The 13,394-nt window shown below is 46.3% G+C and overlaps 1 pseudogene; it reads right to left on the reverse strand.

Annotated features, from left to right (window-relative positions):
• Positions 1-5,471: 5,471 nt before the first annotated feature.
• Positions 5,472-13,170, reverse strand: LOC147003712 (aurora kinase C-like; annotated as a pseudogene).
• Positions 13,171-13,394: the final 224 nt, after the last annotated feature.

A 13,394-nucleotide genomic window follows, 5' to 3' on the forward strand; every position in this document is an offset into this window, starting at 1 on the left:
ACTTCCCTCAAGCCAGACCACCTGAGTTTGATCCCCAAAACCCATATGAAAATAGGAGAGGGGCTGGTGAGATGGCTGAGTGGGTAAGACGCTCTTCCAAAGGTCCTGAGTTCAAATCCCAGCAATCACATGGTGGCTCACAACCATCCGTAATGAGACCTGATGCCCTCTTCAGGTGTATCTAAAGACAGCTACAGTCTACTTACATATAATAATAAATCTTTAACAAACAAACAAAAAAAAGTAGGACAGGACCAATTCCTGAAAGCTGTCCCACAACTTCCACACTTGAGCCATTGCTTGCATGTGAGTAGACCCACAAACACTTGACATACATAAATTGTTAAGTTTTTAATATTTTAAATGCTTTCATTTTATGTGCATTGGTGTGTTGTCTGCATATGTGTCTTTGTGAGGGTGTCAGATCTCTTGAAACTGGAGTTCCAGTTATCAGCTGCCCTATGGGTGTTGGGAATTAAAACTTGGGTCCTCTGAAAGAACACCCAGTGCTTCTGACCACTGAGCCATCTCTCCAGCCCAAACTTTTAAAAAGCTTTCTAAAAGTGGCATCTGAGTAGAAATGTGACATAGAATGGTCTTCCAGAGATCTGAAGACTGAGGCGGAGTAAACCTCAAAGATAAAAGCTGGAAAAGCAAAGGAAATGTTGGGTCAGATTGGTACACCTGAGTAGCAGTGAGTCAGACCGGGAATCAAGATCCTAAGAAGTCAGTCAGAATGGCTAAGATCAAAAATTCAGGTGACAGCAGATGCTGTCGAGGATGTGGAGAAAGAGGAACACTCCTCCATTGTTGGTGGGATTGCAAGCTTGTACAACCACTCTGGAAATCAGTCTGGCGGTTCCTCAGAAAATTGGACATAGTACTACCGGAGGATCCAGCAATACCTCTCCTGGGCATATATCCAGAAGATGTCCCAACCGGTAAAAAGGACACATGCTCCACTATGTTCATAGCAGCCCTATTTATAATAGCCAGAAGCTGGAAAGAACCCAGATGTCCCTCAACAGAGGAATGGATACAGAAATTATGGTACATTTACACAATGGAGTACTACTCAGCTATTAAAAAGAATGAATTTATGAAATTCCTAGCCAAATGGATGGACCTGGAGGGCATCATCTTGAGTGAAGTAACACAATCACAAAAGAACTCACACAATATGTATTCATTGATAAGTGGATATTAGCCCAAAACTTAGGATACCCAAGATATAAGATACAATTTGATAAACGCATGAAACTCAAGAAGAATGAAGACCAAAGTGTGGACACTGTGCACCTTCTTAGAATTGGGAACAAAACACCCAGGGAAGGAGTTACAGAGACAAAGTTCGTAGCTGTGATGAAAGGATGGACCATTTAGAGACTGCTGTATCCAGGGATCCGTCCCATAATCAGCTTCTAAACGCTGACATCATTGCATACACTAGCAAGATTTTGCTGAAAGGACCCAAATATAGCTGTCTCTTGTGAGACGATGCCGGGGCCTAGCAAACACAGGAGTGGATGTTCACAGTCAGCTATTGAATGTATCACAGGGCTCCCAATGGAGAAACTAGAGAAAGTACCCAAGGAGCTAAAGGGATCTGCAACCCTATTGTTGGAACAACATGATGTACTAACCAGAACCCTGGAGCTCTTGTCTCTAGCTGCATATGTATCGAAAGATGGCCTAGTCGGCCATCAATGGAAAGAGAGGCCCATTGGACTTGCAAACTTTATATGCCCCAATATAGGGGAATGCCAGGGCCAAAAGAATGGGAATAGGTGGGTAGGGAAGTGGGGGGCGCTATGGGGGACTTTTGGGATAGCATTGGAAATGTAATTGAGGAAAATATGTAATAAAAATATTAAAAATCAAAAAAAAAAAGAAAGAAAGAAAAAAAAAAGATCCTAAGAAGTCAGCCAGGAAGAATTCGATGCTTAACAGATTGTGTCTGATATGAAGTAATGAAAGTCCTTAGCCTGGAGCTTCATTTCAGTCTTCAATCTCTTAAATACCTACCAGAGGCCGACTTTCTGGCATGAGGAAGCTGTAGGAGAGCTAACTAGCAGAGCTGCAATGCTGGAAAGTGAGGGCTATGTGAGTCCTTTATTAGAAGCAGAAATGGCAACAAACAGGACCCAGTTATTAAACCAAACCCTAGACGACTGTTGCCCATTGTCACAGAAGTTATCTTTGGGCTTCTAGATTAGTACTAGGAAAGAGTCATCTGGGTTCCTTTAGATTGACTTAGAGCAGGCACAATTCCAAAATGTTAGTTATAGAAAAGGAGGCAGGTTGGCACATATTAGGGAGTGAGCTCCAACTTTCTTAGGTATGGCCTCCAGTGCATAAACGACCCTCTCAGGTACAACATGAAGGGGAAAAGTAAGAAATAAAGGGAAAGGCCAAGACTGCTTGTAGGTATGGTGGAAGAGAAAGTTTACCATAGATAAGTGGGAGAGCACAGCTAGAGACAGAAACACCTGGGAGAGTCCAGATTGGACATGACCCTGAGCCATATGAGAAGAGAAGCAGCAGGAGAGAGAGAGAGGAGGGGGAGGGGAAAGGTGCAGCAGCCAAGAGGCCCAAAAGAGCAGGGATAACCAAACTGGTTAGATTGTAAAGGGAAGGGCAGCTGGGGACAGAGCAACCCAGCTCCAGAGCTTGGGGAGTTTAAGGGAGGGGGGGAGGGGGCTAACTATGCCAGCCAAGAACTCTTGGTGACCTGTAAGGATAAAGTTGCTTAAACACCCCAGCGGCGGGTGTGCTTTGTTCTGTTTAGTAGACATTAAGCTTTTTGTCCCAGCTTTGAAACCTAAGCCTAAAACTAGGGATGAGCAAGGCGTGGTGGTGCACACCTTTAATCCCTGCACTCGGGAGGCAGTGGCAGTTGGATTTCTGAGTTCGAGGCCAGCCTGGTCTACAAAGTGAGTTCCGGGACAGCCAGGGCTACACAGAGAAACCCTATCTCGAAAAACAAAACAAAACAAACAAACAAACAAAAAAGACTAGGGATGAACTGGGTGGCCATGCGGATCCACTTTTCCTAAGCAAACACAATTATAAAGACTATCCTAGAGGCTCTCTTGATTGACAGGCTCTCCAAAACTTAAGGAAGCATCAAACGTCTCCGAAAACCCACAAGCCCGGTGCCCACTAGTGCACGGACGCCATCCTGCTACCATGCAGGCAGCAGAGCCGGGAATCCAGAGAGCTCCTTAGAAACCTGTATCTCCTTACCCAGGGCAGGTGACTTTGGCTGCTGGCTGTCAGGCCCAGGTCACAGAGCACAGCTGGGTTCACTGCAGTGTTTAGGTTTTCCTCCTTACTACAGGCTAAACAGGAATGCAGCTAAGATTCCCACACAGGATGTGAACTGAAGAGTAGCGCAAGGATGACGTCATGGCATGGAGCCAGTAGAGCCGCAGGCATTAGCATTTTATTTGCAGAGCAAGCCACAAGACTCTTGTGCTCTATACCTTCTGGGAAACATAGTTCTTTCCCTGCTTACAAACAGATCACTCCCTCCCCAAAGAGAAGAGGTTTTCTTACTCTTTATCTAAAATAAGGTCCCAGACCTAGCATCATGGCTTAGACATACCTATTACTATTTATTATTATTGTAGTTGTTATTTCTTTTTTCTTTTGTTTTATTGGATATTTTATTTACATTTCAAATGTTATCCCCTTTCTTTGTTTCCCCTCTGAAAACCATCTATCCTCTTCCCCCTCCCCCTGCTCACCAACCCACCCACTCCCACTTCCTGGCCCTGGCATTCCCCTACACTGGGGCATAGAGCCTTCCTAGGATCAAGAACCTCTCCTCCCACTGATGACCTACAAAGCCAGCCTCTGCTACATATGCAGCTGGAGCCATGAGTCCCACCAAATGTACTCTTTGATTGGTGGTTTACACCCTGGGAGCTCTGGGGGTACTGGTTAGTTCATATTGTTGTTGTCCAATGGGGCTGCAGACCCCTTCAGCTCCTTGGGTCCTTTCTCTAGCTCCTCCATTGGGTACCCTGTGCACAGTCCAATGGTTGTCTGTGAGCCTCCACCTCTGTAGTTGTCAAGCACTGGTAGAGTCTCTCAGGAGACAGCTATAACAGGCTTCTGTCAGCAAGCACTTGTTGGCATCCACAATAGTGGCGGGGTTTATGGATCCCCAGGTGGGGCAGTCTCTAGTTGGCCATTCCTTCAGTCTCTGCTCCACACTTTGTAACTCCTCCCATGGGTATTTTGTTCCCCCTTCTAAGAAGGATGGAAGTATCCACACTTTGGTCTTCTTTTTTGAGTTTCATGTGGTTTGTGAATTGTACCTTAGGTATTCTGAGCTTCTGGGCTAATATCCACATATCAGTGAGTACATACCATGGGTGTTCTTTTCTGATTGGGTTACCTCACACAGGATCCTTTCTAGTTTTATCCATTTGCCTAAAATTCTCACAAAGTCATCATTTTTAATAGCTGAGTAGTACTGTAGTATATACAGTACCACATTTTCTATATCCATGCTTCCATTGAGGGACATCTAGGTTCTTTCCAGCTTCAGGCTATTATAAATAAGGCTGCTATGAACATAGTGTAGCATGTGTCATTATATGATGGAGCATCTTCTGGGTATATGCCCAGGAGTGGTGTTATTATTACTTGAAATTGTTTTAATTTGAGACAATCTCGCTAAATTGTCCGGGTTGGCCTTGAACTGAACTTCTCCTGCTTGAGCCTCCTGAATACTTAAGATTGTAGGCATGGGTCACCAGGCCTGGCTTCAGATCCATCAAGTAACAATGCACACAGTGCAGGAGGATTCTGGGCCTGGGTGAGACTGACATTCTTTCTGTATAGAATGTAGATTGGAGTGTTGTATGTCTGGAACATTTGCCCAAAATCAGGGCAAATGTAAAGCTGATAAACTGAGTGCTCTAGAGAGGACCCCAAGTTCTACACATACATCATCTCTCCTTATACACCAACTTCCTTTCACTTAGTTGTTATTTTATGTGTGTGTAAGCATGGGTGTGCCTCTGTCCATGTGCAGAAGCACAGGGACTGAGTTTGATCCCCAGCACCCTGGTACAAGCTGGGCATACTTTAGTGCTTCTGTGATCTTGGCACTAGGGAGCTGGACATAGAAGGATCACTGTGTTTTATTTACCAGCCAGTCAAGCCAACTTGGTGATTTCATGTTCAGTTCAGAGATCTATCCTCTCAGAATATGAGATGGAGAGCAATAAGAGGGAGCCACCTGGTGTGGGCTTCTGGCCTCCACCTCTATCACTCATGTAAGACAAACTTTTCAATTCAATCTACACACTAACTCAGTCAAGCAAGAAGATTGATGCGAAAATAATCAGTTTTAATTAACATCATTTCATAAAAGAGAAAACAAGCAAACCACACACACTAACAAAAGAGCCTGGAGAGCTTCCTGAAGAAATACATAGGGATAGAGATGGGCAGGACTCAGGAAGACATCTGAACACAGGGAGGCAGCACCCTTCGAGAGTGTTCCCTGACCCAGGGGTGCTTCAGGACCTGGGCCAGGCTCAGCCGCTCTGAAGGATGGTACCTAAGAAGCTTGGAGATCAAGTCCTGGGCTCCTGCAGGCACTGATGAAGGAAACTTAAAATCTACCTAATGAGCCAGGGGAAGAAGAATAGAATCTAGTTATTTTCATTTCGTAATCTCCCTGTGCTATAAGTCTCCTCATGGCACCCTTTTGGCTATTAGCAGATAATCTTTTGTATACACTCAGTCCCCAAAGGCCCACCCAGGACCCATCACTGTCTGGCTTCCTGGTGAATGTCATGTGTGCGTGCGCTGGCCATACCTTGCGGATGCGTCTATATGTCTCACTGGAGGTGCTGCTCTCAAAGGGTGGCTTCCCCACCAGCAGCTCATAGCAGAGCACACCAATGCACCACAGATCAACCATCTCATTGTACGGTTTCTGCTCTATCATTTCCGGGGGCAAGTAGTCCAGAGTCCCACACATTGTCTTTCTCCTAGAACAAGACACAGAAGATTGGGCTGTGCGTAGGCTCAGAAGAAGGGAAAACACCAAAAAACAAAAACAAAAACAAAACCGGGCAGTGGTGGCGCACAACTTTAATCCCCGCACTTGGGAGGCAGAGGCAGGCAGATTTCTGAGTTTGAGGCCAGCCTGGTCTACAAAGTGAGTTCCAGGACAGCCAGAGCTACTCAGAGAAACCCTGTCTCGATAAAGCAAAAACAAAAAACAGAAGAAGGGAAATCTTCCCTGTTCAGCTTCCAAGGAAATGGGAGACACAGGGACATCCTAAAGGGTCCACTCCTGTGCATGCCTGAGGCAAGGAGAACTGTTCATAAACACCAACTGTTAATATGGATCAAGATTCAGAGGGGCTATAGGAGGTGAGTCAGGGGGCAAAGCACTTGCAGGGGGAATTCCTGAGGACCTGAGTTCTATCCCCCAGAACCCACATAAAGCCGGGTCCATGACTATTGTCCTAGAACTTCTATAGTGAGATGGGAGGCAGAGGAGAATCATAGAAAGTCTGTAGACCAGCTAGGCAACTATGAAAGAGCAAACAAAAGACCTTGTCTCAAATAATGTGGAAGGTGAGGGACTATCTTGAAGGTGTCCTCTTACACGCCCACCCTCCTCCCAGACACAACATGGCACATGTGTGCCTACATGCACATATGAGAATAAACACAGGTTTCTTTTTGTTTAACATTCAGGGAAAGCAGATGCATATAGTAATAGCTCACATCTCTTAATTCTGGCATTTGGGAAGGTTGCAACAGGAAGAGCATTGTGTTTGAAGCTAGAATGAATCCACAACCAGTCAGACAAGGCAGGGCTGGAGAGATGACTCAGTGGTTAAGAGCACTGGCTTGGCTGCTCTTCTAAAAGACCCTGGACAGATTTTGCAGCATCCATGTGGCTGCTTAAAAACAACTGATGCCCTCTTCTGGCTTCCAAGAGAACAGGCATGAAAAACGGTGCACAAGTCCTAGATGCAGGCAAAACATCCATACATAGAAGATAAAAATTAAAAAAACTAAACCAACTCAGAAAAAGTAAATACTATAAGGGAAGAAACACTAATCTCATGTTTTAAAACATGGTGCAGCATATCACCTGTAGCATAACATCACAGGATTGCTGTAAGTCTGAGGCCAGCCTGGTGGTCAGACTCAGTGACTGAGGAAGATTTTTTTTATATTTATTTTTTTTAATTAGGTATTTTCTTCATTTACATCTCAAATGCTATCCCAAAAGTCCCCCATACCCCCCCTACTCCCCTTCCCACCCCTCCCACTTCTTGGCCCTGGTGTTCCCCTGTACTGGGGTATATAAAGTTTGCAAGACCAAGGGGCCTCTCTTCACAATGATGGCAGACTAGGCCATCTTCTAATACATATGCAGCTAGAGACACGACCTCTGGGGGTACTGGTTAGTCATATTGTTGTTCCACCTATAGGGTTGCAGACCCCTTCAGCTCTTGGGTACTTTCTCTAGCTCCTCCATTGGGGCCTTGTATTCCATCCTATAGCTGACTGTGAGCATCCACTTCTATGTTTACCAGGCCTCGGCATAGTGTCACAAGAGACAGCTATATCAGGGTCCTTTCAGCAAAATCTTGCTGGTGTATGCAATGGTGTCAGCATTTGGAGGCTGATTATGGGGTGGATCCTTGGGTATGGCAATCTCCAGATGGTCCATCCTTTCGTCTGAGGAAGATTTATGATGTACATAATGATGGTGTATGTCTCAAGAGGAACCAAGGAAATGTAGCTCATCGACATGGAGAAATTCCTTCCTGGGATGCTTGCTAATTTTACATGGAATCTTACTGGCAAAGGCAAACACTGATAAAGACTAGGAAAGCAAAGCTCTATTTGTGGTGTGTGTGTGTATGTGTGTGTGTACATGCCTACAGACACACACTAACAAAGACAGAGGACGACATTCAGTGTCTTTATTAAGCTCCCCACTCTATTCCTTTAACGCAAGGTCTCTCATTGGACCTAACCCAGTCATTTCTGCCAGTGGCTAGCCAGCTTATAGGATCTGCCTGCCTCCATCACTCAAGGCAGGGGTTAAAGTAATCCATAGCCACAGCCAGGTATTTACAGGTTCTTTTCATTTAAAGTCAGGTTTCCTGATCACAAAGGAACTGTTCTTATCTACTGAGTCCATCACCCCACCCACCTATTCTTTCAATTTGCAAGTGCATTTTAAAAGTGTGTATTTGGAAAAGGTGCTTGTTAACCACAAGGCCCAGTTTGTATCTGGGCCTTCCATGTGAGATGAATTCACTTGGGAAATGCCTCACTAGTGTGAGCGTCCCACCCCCATCCCATCCAACCTACCTGAGGGAGGGGGTATGCACAGACCACCCAAAGTCTGAGATCTTCACCTCACCATTGAGGCCCAGCAGGAGATTCTCTGGCTTGATGTCCCTGTGAATCACCTTCTTCTCATGGCAGTAGGTCAGGGCATCTGACAACTCGTGTATTATCTGTGTGAACAAAAGCAGTCTGGTGGGGGGAAGACTTTCTCGGCTTCCCTGTGAGGTAGAACAGACACTACGAATTTTATCATTGCCAAGGAATCTCATTTTTTGACAATAATTCTATTGTCTCTTTGTGTGTATATACATAGCAATGTGGAGCATAGAGGACAATCTTTAGAGTGGTGCCTTACTATCGACCTTGTTTTTCAGCAGGGTTTCTCTCTGTAGCTCTTACTACCCTGGAACTCTCTCTGTAGCTCAGGGAGTAAAGGCCTCAGTCACCACCGCTTGCCTCTTTGTTCTTTTTAAAAGAGGGCCTTCACTGTCTGGCCCAGGTCAGCCTTAAACTCATGAGATCTGCCTGTCTTTAAATAGCATGATGGTTATAAACTAGCCAGCCCCCACCCCTCCACTATAGACTTAGCAGAACAGGAGCCAGACACAGAAGCTGTGCTGAGTGTAGCCTCCCCCAGCCTTGAGTAGGCTGGCTCAGACCTTGCTGCCATTGTGAATGAGACCACCTGAGATGGAGCCTTCAGACCCTGTAGCCCCCTGCAGCCACACTAACTGAGTTCCTGAGTGGGAGGCCAGAGCTGTATAGAACATCAAAGAAGTAAAGAGACCAAGACAGATTTCTGCTCAAGGCCCAATGTTTACTAAGAGTCTGTGCTTATAAAGTGGGATGGCCCATCCCCCGCCATGCCAGGCTTCTTGATGCTTTGTTGCTAAGTTGTTAACACTAGTCTGTCAGAGCTATTAGCATTAGGTCGCCAAGTTCACAGGTTGTTGGCTCTCTCAGGAAGACAGGTTCAGCCTCTCAGCTGTAGCTGCTTCTTGGAAAAGAGCAGCAGCAGGTGACAAGAACAATAGAGCTATCTAGGTGGGAAGGTCCACCCCAGGTGGTCTCATTCACAGTGGCAGCAAGGTCTGAGCCAGCCTACTCAAGGCTGGGGGAGGCTACAGCTGAGCCAGTCAGAACATTCCCCCTAAAGGATCAGAGGGAAGGCTACAGGAGTCAGAGATTTTATTGTCCAGCAAAGCCAACTGATGGTGCAGGGATAGAGTTCTAGGGCTTTTCTTAAAGTACCCTACAATTTCAAGGTACCTTTTCTTTTTTCCTTTTATGAGATAAGGTTGCACTATGTAACCTTATGGCCTGAAACTTGATATGTAGACCAAGCTGACCTTGAACTCCTGAGCCTTCTGCTCCAGCCTTCAAAGTTCTGGAATTATAGGCCAGCAACACTATGTCCAGCTAGCTTTCCAATATATGTTTATGGTTTCATTTTCTATCTAATAGAGTTGGACTTTTTATATACTATTTTCATTGCATTTATTTGTTTTTCTGTGCCTAAATATGTGAATAAGTGCATGGAGAGGTACAAGGACAACCTTCTGGGTTTTATCTCTCCTTCGACCATGCGGGTCCCAGGATGCTGGTGTTCAGCCTCAGCAGCAAGCATCCTTACCCAATGAGCTGTTTCTCCAGCCCCAGTTACAATCAAATGCTTGATAAGAACAATACCAGGTGTGGTAGCCAGCACTAGGGAAGCAGAGGCAAGAGGATTTCTGTGAATTTGAGGCCAGCCTGTCTATATTGTTCCAGGTTAGACAAGAAGTGAAAGAACCTATCTCTAAAAAAAAAAAAAATCTATCAATAATAATATTCTGTGGCTACATTGGGATCAACCCAAGGCCATAAACACACTAGAGAAGAACTAGACCAACAAGTTACATGTAAGCACACCTAAAAACCAAAACCACACAAACAAATAAACAAACAAACAACCCTCATGGAAACAAAGAGTCCAAAGCTGGGTGGCCTATCATCCTAGGAGTTACAAGGTTGCAAACTCAAGGTTAACCTGGGCTATACAGGAGTTCCAAGTCATTCTGAGCTGCTTAGAAAAGACTCTGCCCAAGGAAGGAAATACAGCACCCTGAGCCAGGCATCATCCTGGAGATTTCAGGGAAGCCTGGGCTAGCGTGGGCTATCTAGCAAGATTTCCTGCAACTCAGAACAACAAGAGATGAAGGCCAGCAAGATGTCTCAGTAGGTAAGAGAGCTTGCTGTACACGCCTGGTGACCTGAGTTTCAACCCTGGAAGCCACATAAAAGTGAAAGGAGAAAACAGACTCCTCCCCAAGTTGTCTCATGACTTCTATATGTGCCCACTACGGCCTGTATGCTCCCCTACCCCACATCCCACACTAACACACAAAAGAGTAAGTTAAGAAGAGTTGGGAAGGGATATTGGCAGCTACAATCAGTAACTGTCATCACTGCGTGCATCCTTGGTCCCAGAACTCCCCTCACCGTGGCTGTACGCTGCTGGTCCAACTTCTGATTTCTCTGAAGCTCCTTATAGAGCTCACCTCCTGGAGCATACTCCAGAATTAAGTATATCCGAGTGTCATCGTAGAAGTAGTTGTACAGGCGAAGGATGTTCGGGTGTCTGAAGGAGGAAGGAAGGAAGAGTCAAGGCAGGCAAGATGCATAGCAAACAGAGACATTGTTGCCAAGTGTGCTAACCCGAGTACCACTCCCAGAATCTGTATGTGGAAGAGAGGAACTAATTCCTGCAAGTTGTCCTCCACATGTGTCCTGTGACTCACATGTAGCCCATGTGCCACCACTCCCCGTAAAACAAAACAAAATAAAATAAAATTGCTGAGTAGTGCAAGACTTTAATCTCAGCACTCCAAAGGCAGGTGCAGGCAAATCTCGAGTTCAAGAGCAGCCTACTAGATCTACAGAGCAAATACCAGGACAGCTATGGCTACACAGAGAAACCCTGTCTCCAAGTAACCAAAACCAAAACTAAAATAAACAAACAAATAAGTAGGTATAAGACAAAACCGATTGCTGTGGACAGAGTTTCACTGTGTAACTCTGCTTGACCTGGAACTCACTGGGAACCATCAGGCTGGCCTCACACCCAGTGATCCACATGCCTCTGCTTCTCAGGGGCTCCGGACAAAGGAATACATTTTTAAAAAAGATGTGCATCGCCGGGCGTGGTGGTGCACGCCTTTAATCCCAGCACTTGGGAGGCAGAGGCAGGCGGATTTCTGAGTTCGAGGCCAGCCTGGTCTACAAAGTGAGTTCCAGGACAGTCAAGGCTACACAGAGAAACCCTGTCTCGAAAAACCAAAAAAAAAAAAAAAAAAAAAAAAAAAAGATGTGCATCACCTGAGGAGTAACACTGGGGGTTGACCTCTGATCTGCACATGTGTGTACACTTGAAACTGGTGTGTCCAATACCAGGAGAGAATTGTCCTAACCGGAATGAGTTACAGAGAAAAGTCTTCAGGTAGAAAGCAAAATGCTTATTTGGGAGTCATGAAGACTGAGTTCAGAGGTCGAGGGCAGCAAGAGGGAACCAGCTCTGAGTTCCACATAGATCAGGCTTACTGTAGGTGTGCCTGGATCTCCACTTCCCTGCGAAGTTGGTGCTCCAATCCCTCCTTCTCTATCTCAGACTTGAAGAGGACCTTCAGGGCCACGATGAAATGATTTTCCTTGAGCCAGCCAAGTACACACGCCCAAATTTCCCCCTGCCCAGAGGACGCCCGATTTCAAAGTCACTGATGGTGAACTGCTTCCTGAATAGATGGAAGAGATGACCTCATATCAGAGACTAGGAAGAGTCAGGGGTCCCCAACCGCTCCCCTTCCTCATTCACTGAGCTCACAACCTCAGCAGTGGTCTTCCATAGGGAAAATAGCATTTTAGATCCATGAGCCAATGCTCCTCTTGCCCTGCTTACTAGTCACCTGAGTCCCACTTTCTTTCTTCTAGAAACTTTGGCAAAGCACTCACCTGGTTGAGGTGCTGGGCTCCATCTGGCCAGTAGCTAAGGAAAGAGAGGAAAAATGGGCCTGGTGATGCTCAATAGCAACCCTAGTCTGTGGGAGGTAGACAAGGAGGCAGGAGTTCAAAGTCACCCTCCACTCCATAGCAACTTTGAGGCCCACTTAGTACACAGGAGAATCACCCTATCAGAGAGTGGGGGAGGGTGGGAGGGGAAAGGGTATAGGAGAGGGGAAGGGGCATCAAGAAAGTTGTAGGGGAGGGCATGGAAGGGAAAGGAAAAAGGGAGAAGGAGAAAAAGAAGGACTGCAGGAAAAGGAGAGATGGAGAGTGAACCCAGGAAAGGAGGGGGGGGAGGAAAGAGAGGGAGGAGAGGGAGTGAGGGAGAGGAAGGATGACGCAGAGAGAGAAGGCTGAAGCCTTCACTGCCAATGCACACACACACATAACGCACCCCTGGCTGCGGACCCCAGTGACCTCTAACTGTCCCCATCCTGCTGCCTCGTCCTCCTGCTTGCAGGGATCTTTCACATACGTGCCACCACTTTGGAGTCGGTCCGGGTTCTCCTACCTCTTACTTGTGTGTGAAGCCCAGCCGGAAGGAGGTGACTCTTCCCTGAACTCTAAAGAGGTGAGGGCAAGTTGAAGTCCTGCTAGTTGCTTAGATCCTGGAAAAAGGTAGGCGGGTAACGCTCTGACTCCAGCCTCCCCAACCGCCCGGAATGTCTCACCCACTCTGGGACACACGGGACACACACACTGGTAATCCACTAGCACAGCCGCACTCAAGAGGTTTCCAGATCGCGCTTTGATAGAGTCTAGTAGATCCCAGCTGATAACCATTGGTTATCTTTCTGAAGTCATAAGCATGCCCAATAGGCGCGCCTGAGAAGCCAGGCTGCTTGCCCTATAGGATGGTGGGGGCGGGTCCAGAAAGTGCCTAAAATCACTAGCAAGGAAAGTACCATCTGCGGAGGTCAGCAGGAGGGGCACTAGGTGTTTGTGTAGGTACAGAGGACCGGCAATCAACCTCGAGGACCCCGTAGTAAGAAACAGCAAATATGTGT

This window comes from Mus caroli, unplaced genomic scaffold (genome assembly GCF_978045245.1).
Source record: "Mus caroli unplaced genomic scaffold, Mus_caroli_1 scaffold_8, whole genome shotgun sequence".
Taxonomy (NCBI): Eukaryota; Metazoa; Chordata; class Mammalia; order Rodentia; family Muridae; genus Mus; species Mus caroli.